This window comes from Balaenoptera borealis (genome assembly GCF_965194805.1).
Source record: "Balaenoptera borealis genome assembly, chromosome: 2".
Lineage (NCBI taxonomy): Eukaryota > Metazoa > Chordata > Mammalia > Artiodactyla > Balaenopteridae > Balaenoptera > Balaenoptera borealis.
Window position 1 is genome coordinate 75,094,042 of NC_138867.1, and position 13,595 is coordinate 75,107,636.

Here is a 13,595-nt window from a genome sequence, read left to right on the forward strand (position 1 = left end):
TCCCGTGTCAAGTCTATTCTCTACGTCTGCGTCTTTATTCCTGTCCTGCCCCGAGATTCTTCAGAACCATTTTTTTTTTATAATGACAGATTTTTTCAAGCTCTTTGCCGCATTATGAAAGCAGCATTCAGTTTATTTTAATATAACAGCTTTACTGAGCTTTATTTTAAAATATAACTTTTATTTATTTTTTTTAAATAGGCTTTGTTATTCAGAGCAGTTTTAGGTTCAAAGCAAAATTAGAGGGAGGTACAGAGCTTTCCCACGTACCCCCTGCCTCCCCATGTGCACACCCTTCCCCTTTATCAACATCCTCCACCAGAGTGGTACGTTTATTACCATTGATGAACCTACACTGACACCTCATAATCATCCAAAGACCATAGTGTACAATAGGGTTTACTCTCAACTTCTCTTTTTGAATCAATACGTATAATAGCATTTTCTTAGATCTCAATTTGCATATTACAGGGATCTGATGTTCCCCAGTATATTTGAATCATTGTGATGGCTTTCTGATCTGGGTAGGCAAAGTGGTGAGTGCAATGGAAGCTACAGTTCTTTGTTTCCAGAGGTGGTCTTACTGATTTTGAACATTTTGTGAAAGACAAAAAAAGAAGACCAAATAGTAATCCTCTTTAATTAATTTAACTAGTAATATGAATTATGAAGAATATTTCTTTGAATCCTAAAGGATAATATTCAGATTACATTCTTCTTTACTTTAAATTCAAAAAACAGCTATATATGTTTCTCAAACTGGAGCAACATGCATTGATATTTGACATCCAGAATCTCTTCTGTCTTTCTAAACTGAATCTTAGATGTAAAGTCTTTTGATACTTTTCTACTCTTTAGACTTAACACTCTGTCTGTCTTCTACCAATGTTGCTAATACTGCTATTAATGATGACCAATATTTACTGTTTTCTACATGGTGGACATTCTGCTAAGCAACTTACATATAGTTGCTCAATTTTCCCCCCAAACCTGTAAGTTAAATATTATTTTACTCTTAAGCAGAGTTAAAAAAATAAAAAAACAGAGAGAGAGAGAGAGAGAGAGAGAGAGAGATCTAATATCTTTCTCAAGATTCAATTTGAATGGGATTTTTCTGAATAAAGAGCTCATATCCTTAACTTATACAGTGATTCTTGGCCTCTGGTGTAGGACAGTTCTTCATTGTTTAACTCTTTGTTGAGTGTTGCAGGACAGTTAGGATCTTTGGTCCACTCTTTAAATGATAGGATCTTTGGTCCACTCTTTAAATGATTCCCCCCATCAATGTGTACCAGTAAATACCTTCACATTTCCAAACATCCCCTGGAGAAGGTAGGGTCCCAATAAAGCCCTGCTGGGGGAAAATCATTGCTGTAGTTACATGGTCAAAGAATAAAAAGTTAAAACAGACAAAAAAAAGGAAAGGCCCAATTAGTTGTATAGTCATCATATCTTTGAATCTGACTATGCTTGGCTCTCTTAGCAGGAGTAGGGCTATGGAAGGGACCAAAAGGTAGGACTACTTCCAGACTTGAGAGGCTCAACTGCTTTTATAAAAACTACAGTGTCCTCAAGGTATTGCTGGCAACTATGTGTATTTTATGATCATAGTCAGCAACGGGAGAGTTTTAACAGTCCAAAGCCAAAGCTGAACCCCAGTCCCTAGAAGAGTTAGCCAGGGTTATAGAAGGGATAGAGTTACCAGAACTATACACAAGGTAGAATGCCCTCATTTTTATTAAAAAGCCTTCTGTGCAGCTCTTAGATATGGGATATGAGGTTCAGAACAGTCCCTAGCAGAGAGCATGACACACTACTGAGTATTGGGGACAGACAAGGTAAATTTTTACACATTCATCTCAGGTCAGGATTGGTCACAAGGACTGGGCAGGACTGAATATATTCAAGATGCTAGAAACCAGATAAGACTTGTGAATAATGAGTATGAAAAAGACATACTGAGGAATTTAGCTACCTCTGAGCCAGGGTGGTCTGGTAGCCTGAAGCAGGTTTATATGGAAATTGCAGGGGGTGAGATGAAAGTGCACAATGGGAAAACAGTTTAACCATATTCTTAGTGCCTGAATTGTTCACAGTGTACCGCAGGCAGGAGCCAGGGCTGTAGGCAAGTCTGATACAGAAACTCTCGCTAACAGTAGTGTTCACATTTACCATTTGATCTCTAAAAATATTCTCATTTTAAAACTTTAAAAAAAATTTTGGTGGTTAGTGTTTTCACCCTGATATATGACACAGTTATAAGTGAGTTTGGAGGATATTTGTTAAGTCTTTTTGACCTTTCAGTGTCTGAAGTCTCCTCCTATGTGTGAAGGATTACTTGCAAGAGGTAGAGTTTACTTCCTGAAAATGCCAGTTACTCACTTTCTAAGCTTCCCTTCTGTGGACACATAACCTGGGTGCTGTCAATCAGATCCCTTCCCCAGAGTCTTTGACAAGAAGCCGGTGAAGCGATAAAGGATGGACCTTGTAGAACCTACTCAGGAGATGATGACTACAGTTGTGTCACTATGTCCAGTTTACAGAGGCAGCCTTCATGGTGTCCCCAGTGGCTGCAGCCACAGTCCAGTGATGGTCGTATCGATGAGCCAATCTGTGACATACTGTGTGAAGTAGAAGTTGTGAGCATTGTTCTTGGCTGTTGAGTTCCTTGTTTTTTTAAAAAAGTATTTATTTATTTATTTGTCTGTGCCAGGTCTTAGTTGCAGCATGTGGGATCTTCGTTGCCACGTGCGGGATTTCGCTGAATCATACGGGATCTTTTAGTTGTGGCATGCGGACTCTTTTAGTTGTGGCATGTGGTATCTAGTTCCCTGACCAGGGATCAAACCCGGGCCCCCTGCATTGGGAGTGTGGAGTCTTAGCCACGGGACCAACAGGGACCTTGACTGTTGAGTTTTTGACTTGGTGTGCAGCCCTTGCAAAAATTCTATGGGTACTTGAAACTGAGGTGTAATTTATATATGTTAAATTGCATACATCCTAAGTGTTTACTTTGATCAGTTTTGACAGCTTTATGTACCTGGAGACCACAACCGCCTAACAGATATAGAATGTTACATCATCCTGTGCTCCTTTCTAGTCAATACAACCTGATCTTCTCACAAAAGAAAAACAGTTTCTCATTTCTACTACCATAAATTAGTTTTGCCTATTCATGGGCTTCATATAAATGGAATCCTAAAGTAAATATTCTTTTGTGTCTGGCTTCTTTTGCTTTGAGATTCATCCAGGATGCTGTGCCTTTCCATAGTTCATTTCTTTTTGTCGCTGGCTAGTATTTAATTGTATAAATATGCTACAATTCATGTAACTATTCTATTATTGGTGTCTTGTTTCCAGTTTTTGACTAAGGCATCATAATCATTCTTACAAATATCCTCTGTGAGCATATATTTTCAATTCTCTTGGGTAAATAACTGGGAGTAGAATTTCTGGTTAATATCTGTATTCCCAAATTTTGATATGCTTTATTTTCACTATGATTCTGTTAAAAATATTTTCCAATTTTCCTGGAATTTTCTTCTTTGACCTGTGGGTTATTTAGAAGTGTGTTGCTTAATTTCCAAATATTTAGGAATTATTTTAGAGAACTTTTTGTTATTGATTTTTAGTTTAATTCTACCATAGTCATTGTTTAGTTTTCTATGGCTGCTGTAACAAATTACAACAAACTTAATAAATTTGTGTTAAGCCATTATCTTTCAAGTTAGTAGTTCAGGATTCCAAAGTGGGTCTCACTGGGCTAAAATCAAGAGGACAGCAGAGCTACATTTCTTTCTGGAGGCTCTAGGGGAGAATCCATTTCCTTGCTCTTTCCAGCTTTTTGAGGCTGCCCACAGTTCTTGGCCCATGGGCCCCTTCCTCCATCTTTAGAGTCAGCAATGTTGGGCAGAGTCCTTCTCATGTTGCTTTCTTTCTGATTCACCCTCTTCTGCCTCCTCCTACTTTTAAGAACCTTGTAGACAACACTGGGTACACCTAGAAAATCCAAGATGCTGTCCCTCTTCTAACGTCAGTTATTTAGCAATCTTAATTCCATTGGCAACCTTATTTCCTATTTTTTGTGTAACCCAGTATATTTACAGGCTGCAGGGATTAGGATGTGGATATCTTTGGGGTGGGGGGTTCATTGTTCTGCCCACCCCACTCAGAAAACATACATTGTATGAGTTTAATCCTTCAAAATTTTGAGATTTGTTTTATGGACAGGAATATGGTGGCTCTTGATGAATGCTCCATGTGCACTTGTTTTCTGCTGTTTTGAGTTGGAGTATAAAAAGTGTCGGTTAGGTCAAGTAGATTACATCCTCACTGATTTTGCTGTCTATTTGTTTTATTAACTACTGAGAGAAGAATGTTGAAATTTCCAACTAAAGTAGATATTTTCTATTTCTCCTTTCAGTTCTATCAGTTTTTGCTTTAATATATCGAAGCTTTATTATTAGATACATACACATTTAGGATTATCTTGTCCTCTGGTCCTTTTTGTCACTCTGACATGTTCTTTATCTGGTAATATTCCTTGTTCTGAAAAGTACTTTGTCTGAAATTAACATAGTCACTCTAGCTTACTTAGGATTCATTTTTCATCCCTTTATCTTATCTGTGTCATTATATTTAAAGTAGATTTCTTGTATGTAGTATATAGTTGGATTTTCTTCTTTTTAAATATATTCAATAATTTGACAACTCTGCCTTTTAATTTAGGCTTTCAGACCATTTGTATTTAATAGAATTATCTATATGATCAGATTTAAACCTGTTACCTTGCAATTTTTTAAGTAGACTTTAATTTTTTAGAGCAGCTTTAGGTTCACAGCAAAATTGAGCAGAGACTACAGAGAGTTTCCACATACCTTCTGTACCACCCTCCGCAGTCTCTATCAACATCCTACACCAGTGTGGTACATTTATTACAATTGATGAACCTATATTGACATATCATTATCACCTAAAGTCCAGAGTTTATACTAGGGGTCACTCTTGGTGCTGTACATTCACTGGGTTTCAACAAATGTACAATGACATGTATCTGCAATTACAGTATTGTATAGAATTGTTTCACTGCCCTAAAAATCCTCTTTTCTCTGCCACTGATTCCGTCCTCCCTCCCAACCTTAGTAACCACCTTGATCTCCTTGCCATCTCCACAGCTTTGCCTTTTTCAGAATGTCATATAGTTGGAATCACACAGTATATAGCTTTTTCAGATAGGCTTTTTTCACTTAATAAAATGTATTTAAGGTTCCTCCATGTCGTTTCATGACTTGGTGGCTCATTTCTTTCTAGTGCAGAATAAGATTCACCTGTCTGGATGTACCAGTTCACTTATCTGTTCACCTACTGAAAGACATCTTGTTTGTTTACAAGTTTTGGTAATTATGAATAAAGCAACTACAAACATTTGTGTGCAGGTTGTTGGGTGGATGTAAGTTTTCAGCTCTTTTGGGTAAATGCCAAGAAGCATGATTGTTGGATTGTATGGTATGTTTAGTTTTGTAAGAAACTACCAAACTGTCTTCCAAAGTGTCTGTACTTTCTTGCATTTTCACCAGCAATGAATGAGAGTTCTTGTTGCTCCACATCTTTGTTAGCATTTGGTGTTGTCAGTGTTTGGATTTTGGCCATTCTAATAGGTGTGCAGTGGTATCTCATTATTGTTTTAATTTGTATTTCTCTAATGACATAGGATATGGAACATCTTTCCATATGATTTTTTGCCATCTCTATAGCTTTCTTGGTGAGATTTCTGTTCAGGTCTTGTGCCTATTTTTTGTTATTGTTGAGTTTTATGAGCTCTTTGTATATTTTGGATAACATTCATTTATCAGATATGTCTTTTGCAAATATTTTCTCCCAGTCTGACTGTCTTCTATTTCTCTTGACGATGTCTTTTGCAGAGCAAAAGTTTTTAAATTTAATAAAGTCAAGCTTATGTTTTTCACGGGTTGCACTTCTAGTGTTGTAAAAGAAGTCATTGCCACGCCCAAGGTCATTAAATTTTCTCCTATTATCCTCCCGTAGTTTTATAGTTTTGTGCTTTGCATTTAGATCTAAAATTAATTTTGAGTTAGTTTTTGTGAAGGGTGTAAGGGCTATTTTTAATTTACTTGTTCTTTGTTCCATATTTTTTCTACTTTCTTTTGAGTTAATTGAACATTAAAACATCATTTCATTTTATCTATTCTATTGAATTATAAGCTATACTTCTCTGTATTGTTTCATCTTAGTGGTTGCTCTAGGATTTATAATATAAATCTTTAACATATCACAGAGTATCTTCAAATAATATTATACCTCTTGTATAATGGAAGAACTTTATAACAGGATGTGGTCAGTTCTCCTATCTTTTGTGCAGTTATTGTCATATATTTTATTTCATCATATTTTATAAACCCTACAATATGTTGCTGGTTTTTCCATAAATAGTTAATTTTTAAAGAGACTTAAAAAAACAAGAAAAATAACTTTTATATCTGCCCACATATTTACCATTTCAGGTTCTCGTCATTCCTTTGTGTTTCCAAATTTTCATCTGGTATCATTTTTCTTCTTTCTGAAGAACTTCCCTTAAGAATTTGTAGTGCAGGTCTAATGTAATCAATTCTCAACTTTTGTTTGTTTGAAAATGTCTTTATTTCACCTTCATTTTTGAAAGATAGTATCACTGGGTATAGAGTTCTAGCTTTACAGTTTTCTTTCAGTATTTTAAAGATGTTACTCTCTTTTCTTCCAGCTTAAGTAGTTTCTAATGAGAACTATGCTTCCATCCTTATTTTTGTTTCCCTGTGCATAATGTTCTTCCCTCTCCCCCGACCCCAAGTACTTTTTTTTTTTTTTTAATTAATTAATTAATTAATTTCTGGCTGTGTTGGGTCTTCGTTTCTGTGAGGGCTTTCTCTAGTTGCGGCAAGCGGGGGCCACTCTTCATCGCGGTGCACGGGCCTCTCACTATTGTGGCCTCTCTAGTTGCGGAGTGCAGGCTCAGTAGTTGTGGCTCATGGGCCTAGTTGCTCTGCGGCATGTGGGATCTTCCCAGACCAGGGCTCGAACCCGTGTCCCCTGCATTAGCAGGCAGATTCTCAACCACTGCGCCACCAGGGAAGCCCCCAAGTACTTTTAATGTCATCACTTTATCAAAAGTTTTCAGCAATTCAGTTATGATGTGCATTGTTATATATTTCCTTATGTTTATTATTTTATGGTATATTGATATTCATGGACCTGCTTTTATAATTTTTATCAAATTTGGAAATTGTGTGGCCACTCTTTAAATATGTTTCTCTCTTTTTTCTCCCTGCTCATTTTTTTTTTTTTCTCTTCCCCGCTCTTTGTGAGGCTGCAATTACAAGTTTATTAGACCACTTGCCATTGTCCCACAGGCCACTGATCTCTGTACATTTCTTTGCTTTTTCCCTTGTGTGCTTCATTTGTGATAATTTTTCTTGCTGTGTCTTCAAGTTCACAGATCTTTTCTTCTGCACTGTATACTCTATTAATCTCATTTGAATATTTTTATTTCAGACATTGTAATTTTCATCTCTAGGAGTTTATTATATTTTTGTTTGTTTCTTTTGTGTTTTTGTTTAGTTTTGATATATCTTTTATTTCTCTCCTCATCATGCTCGTGTTTTCCTCTACATTCCTGAACAGGTTAAGGATATTTAAAATAGCTGTTTTAACAGCTTTGTTTGCTAATTCTATTATCTATGTAATTTCTGCATCTGTTTCTATTGATTTTTCTCCTGGTTATCGGTCATATTTTTTCAGTCTCTATATATAACTGATAATTTTGTCTGGGTGCCAGACGTGAATTTTTTTGGTTGTAGAATTTCATTACATTCCTTATAATATTCAACTTAAAAATGTCATGCAGTTAAATTTTTTGAGATCAGTTTGATCTATTTGAGGCTTGCTTTAATGCTTTGTTAGTGAGGGTCTAGAGCATCCTTTAGTCTAGGGCTAAGTTAGTTCCACTTCTAGATACACCCTTCTGAGGATTCTAATTCATTGTACCATGAATTATGAGATCTTTCCACTCTGACTGATGGGAACACAAACATTTCTCAACCTTTTACCATCTGTGAGAATTATTCTGTCTACTTCTCCAGGGGTGGGGTGGGAGTTGGTCCCTGTTATTCTATCATGGTCAGGAATGAAAGTCCTATAAGATGTTTTTGAATTATGAATCTATTTTCTTTAATGGTATAGTCCTATTCAGATTTTCTATTTGTTTTCTCAGTTTATATAAGTTTTTTCAAAGAATTTGTTCACTTCATCTAAGCTATCACATTTATTTGCATAAGGTTGTTCATGATATCTCATTATTGATCTTCTAATGTCACTGGGATCTGTAATATCTCCTCTTCAATTCCCAGTATTGGTGAATGCAGGGCCCAGCAGTCCTAGAGAATTTCTCTCAGTTCTCCTCTGCCCTCCCCCAGCCTTTTGCAGGCCCTGCACACCCATGCCTCAGGGTGGGGAGGTCTCTCTCTTCCACTCCTCCCCTAATATTCTTCATGAACTTTTTTTTTTAGTTTTATTGATAAATAATTGACATACATTACTGTTTGACTTGTGTATATTGTGAAATGATTACCACAATAGAGTCAGCTAACATCCATCATCTCATATAAAAACAATAAAAAGAAAGAAGAAAAAAAAAAAGAAAAAAATTCTCCTCGTGATGAGAACTCTTAGGATTTACTCTCTTAACAGTTTTCCTGTATATCATGTAGCAGTGTTAACTATAGTCATCATGTTGGACATTACATCTCTAGTACTTGCTTATCCTATAACTGGAAGTTTATACCTTTTGACCACCTTCCTCCAGTTCCCCCTCCTTCCACCCCCTGCCTCTGGTAACCACGAATCTGATCTCTTTTTCTATGAGTTCATTTGTTTGTTGTTTTAGATTCCACATATAAGTGAAATCATACAGTATTTGTCTTTCTTTGTCTCATTTATTTCACTAAGCATAATGCCTTTAAGGCCCATCCTTGTTAAAAACAGTAGAATTTCCTCAATTTTATGGCTGAATAATATTTCATTGTATGTGTGTATGTATGTATGTATATGTGTATATATATATATATATATATATATATATATATATATATATATATGCCCCACAACTTCTTTATCCATTCATCCATTTAAAACTTTTACTTGTTTATAATTGTAGTTGATTTACAGTGTTATATTAGTTTCAGGTGTGCAACATAGTGATTCAATATTTTTATAGATTGTGCTCCATTTAAAGTTATCATAAAATATTGGTTATATCCCCTGTGCTGTACATTACATCCTTGTATCTTACTATTTTATACCTAGCAGTCTGTACCTTTTAATCCACTTCTCCTATCTTGCTCCTCCCCCCACCCATCTCCCCACTGGTAACCACTGTTTTTTCCTCTGTATCTATGAGTCTATGTCTATTTTGTCATATCATTTGTTTGCTTTATTTTTTAGATTCCCATGTAAGTGAAAACATACAGTATTTGTCTTACTCTGTCTGACTTATTTCACTTAGCATAATGCTTTCAAGGTCCCTCCATGTTGTTGCAAATGGTAGGATTTTGTCTTTTCTTTTCATAGCTGAATAATATTCCATTGTGTGTATGTGTGTTTGTGTGTGTGTGTGTTTGCCATAACTTCTTTATTCATTCATCCATTGATGGACACCTAAGTTGTTTCCATGTCTTGGCTATTGTAAATAATGCTGTTATGAACATGGGGGTGTGATATTTTTTTAATTTAGTGTTTTCATTTCCTTTGGATGTATTCTCAGAAGTGCCTCATGAACACTTGATGGAGATTATGGAAGAGGTGCAGACTCTCTTTTTGTTTAGTTCTCCTAGGGAGTCTTTTCCATCCCCTAAGTGGTGTTTAAAAATTAGCTTAAATTTCACCTGTTTTCTTCTTACCTGTGTCTAAGTTGGCTTCCTCCTACTTCCATTTCTCCACAAAGATGTAAGCAGCCAAGGAGGGTCAGCACTTTCTGGATTGTAGCTCATTGAGCTTCTTTGAATCCTCAGCACACTAATGGACATAAAAACATTTATGATTTTATAGATAATATGACTTGTTATTACTAGGGCATAGGTGATATTCTCTTTCTAGTTTATACACTTTTTTTTTTTTTCTTCACTCCTCATGCTAAAGGTTTCTGCTGGAGACCAATGCTGGCACTGAGGACAAGGAAGAGTAGGGATGAATGGAATGGCTTTTCTCTAGGGGCTGCTTTTCACTGCCAACTGCAACTTTGACTCACATGTTCCCACTCCCTGTTCCCATAGGTCACCTGTTGTTGCATCTGGAGACTTCTGCAGGCTCTCTGTTCCATGCCCTAAAACCTGACATCATTTTAATAATATTTTCTGCTTAGAGTTGGTTTCTCCTGCCTATAATTAAGTACCTTGATGATAGGAGTGTTATCAAGATAGACTTAAAAAATAATTGAGTGTAACATTGAATGTATTTGTTATCTATGCTACTTCAACTGTGTTTATGTTTTGTCCCTCATTTCCTTGCATATTACTGAAAATTAATGCTTGGGTGAGTTGTTTTTCTTCCTCACCTTATAACTTATAATTAAATAACTTATAACTAAAGGTTTCTTTAGTTATAATAATGACTGCTATTTAAGATATCCTGATGTTTGTACTATGATACCTCCTATTTAGAATGTTGTAAAGAGGCTTTAGATCACTTTTATGGGGTGGATTCATTCTGATCTAATACCACTCAAAATATGGAGAGTTTCCTTGAAGGATGCCCAAATATCTCTTGCTTACCTCTTGCAGTTCTGCTGAAATATGCCACTGGAAAATCATTGAAAACTTAATTGTTTTCTTATTGTTATGTTTTAGTGAATAAGGAAAAAATAAACTTGGTAAATGGAGAATTTGTCTTGAATGGTTCATGAAGTTTATTAAGCCTACACATTTCCCTTTCTTCTTCATCTTGATTAACTGAATTTTTTTGCAATGAGTCAGTCATTTAAATCAGTTATTCATGATTCCTACGTTATCCTCCAAATTCAATTGTCATGAAGTCCTATCTTGTGAATATGTCATCTCCTCCCCATCTTCTCTCCATGTCACTATCCTAGTCCAAGCCTTCATTGCTTCTCATTTTACTTTTATTGACTGCAATAGAAGGCGGCTACATGACTTTGTAGTTTTCAAAAAAGAGTCTCATTACTGATAATGCTTATGGTTCAGCTTTGCACTACAAAGAAGGCAATTTTCAAAAGTTAACTGAAAAGAGCACATATGAATTTATCAGCAGCAGCTATTGGTACAAAACCACTTTTGGCTTTAGCTCTCATTTACAAAGAGAGTAGCCTAGAGGGGTATGTTTTAATAGGCAACTCAGATTTTCAGAAAGCTGTTGACAGTGGGCTATTTCTGGATAAAGGCAAGTTTAGAAATGGGATTCCTGGAGTTTAAACTATCTGGAATCCTAGAAACCTAGAAGACTGACTTGGACTTGGGAAGACGTTCTCCACTGAGTTTCAAATGCTGGTGTAACTCAGTCGACGTTAGTAGGCGTAATGTACTAGGTAATTTTTCTTTGCCCTTCCAGAGATGCTCTCCACCCTCCTCTTCTCTGCTTTCTGCTCCATAGGTGCAAAGAACCTTGATTTCTGCATCAGTGGGTTTTTCTTGGACTTTAGCTTCCAGTTGGGCATGGCCAGTGAGAGACACTGGCAAAAGATCAAAGTGTGACAACTCAGTGAGGTTCAGGGTATTTATTCACCAAGTTTTGTCCTGCCACATTCACCAAAGTGTTGACTGTGTCTCTCTCTTGTGGCTCTTCTTGCCTCTTCAGTTTTAGGGGTGGTTGCAGTCTCACAAGTACTGGCTCCAAGGCATTGCACTATACCTTGATGGTTTCTCTTACTCCTACCTGCACTTTCTGAATAGTTCTTCTCTTCAGTTACCTTGTTTGAGTATCTCATATGTTTTGTGCTAGGACTGTGACTAATACAGGTGATGCTCAAAATATTTAATAACTTGTAAGGCAAGGGCAGCAACTAGTTAGAACAGATGCAGCTGTAAATAATCAGGAAGGTGACACCAGGATATACTGTGTAAATATCAGTGCTGTTTGTGCAATATTGAAGAGGTATTTTGTAAGTACTAGTAGGTAATGTGTCAGAGTTCACAATTTTTAAAGAAATAAAGTGGATTCAAGATCTGTGATACCAGCTTTCCTACTCCAATGTGCTACTTAAGTCGTAGAGAAAGAGGATGGCATAGCCGTCAGCTGAGGAGGGGGCACCCCGTAACCAGAGTGTGGCAATCGCATACTCTTGGCTCCTGTCTATTGGGTTGAACGCCAGGTGTGTTTTTGGCCTACAGGGTTCTTGTGAGGCCATGAAAGTAAACATTCCTCCAAATCTAGGGTCCTAATTTTACTGAGACATTTTGTTCTTAAATCCACTAATACATTCTATTTCTAGTTACATAGAAACCATTTTTAAGCATACATGATCAGGTAATTACAACTCCACATAACTTCAACCAAATATTTACATCCACTGTGTTTATATCCTCAGTGTATCTTCCTCTCCCAATACAATAGATTTCCATTTGATTAATACTTCCCATCAGATCACATTCCATTCTGTCTGTTGGTGAAACGCTCACAATACCCAGCACAGCTATTGCCATGTCTGAGAACCTTTCCTGGAAACCATCAGGCAAAATTGATCACCGTTCTCTGTGCTTGAAAGCACTTCTCACTCTGTGTTGTGATTAATAGTGTGTTTCTGTCACCATTGCTAGATTTTGATCTCCTTGAAAACAGGGATCAAATCTTTTTCAACTTTATGACCTCAGGGCTTACAACACTGTACACGATGGAACTCCGTAAATGTCGTTGAACTGAATTCAATGAATTCGGTTCCTGCAGGTTTGATGGTGAGTACTTGACAGAGCAGGGATTCCAACCCAGTTCTCTTCTCACTCCTGGGTCCAAGCTCTTACCCACTATAATATGGGGTGTTTTCTAATGGTTTCACATCTGGTAGACGCAAGTTTATGTTTGTTAATGTTAAATTTTCCATATAGTTTAGGAACTTGATGATTTCCTGTGTGGATTCTCACGTGGATTTACATGTGCATTGGTTAGTTTTGTGTTCTTTGTACCGTAAATCCAAATAGTAAGAAGAGTTTCAAAACATATCACTGAATCTATGATTTTTTAAGAAGCTTTATTTCAGTTTCTTTTCTTTCATGGCGGGGAGCAAGAATAAAATGAAAGGCAGAGGTATATAAACTATTTGCAGAACACCACAGAGAGCCTGATGTATAGTAATGGGTCCAGGATCGTAAACGTCTCTCTTGGCACTCTTACCACTGTCAGATTATTACTGTGTTCTCAAATTCAGCTGAGTGTGTTCAAGGATCTTCTTTGGTCTGAAAGGTCAGCTGCTTTTAGTTGTGCACTGGTAGAATACTAATATGTCCTTATTCAAATTACCTGCTGCAGCACTTATTAAATTGATGGCCTTGTGCTCTAATTTAATACTGATGTCGTTCAGTGGCAGGCTGCGGCAGCACTCT

The 13,595-nt window shown here is 36.6% G+C and overlaps 1 long non-coding RNA gene across 1 annotated transcript in view; it reads right to left on the reverse strand.

Annotated features, from left to right (window-relative positions):
• Positions 1–13,595, reverse strand: part of LOC309622620 — a 1,071,855-nt gene that overhangs the window by 388,795 nt on the left and 669,465 nt on the right. The gene's annotated exons all lie outside the window — the stretch shown is intronic.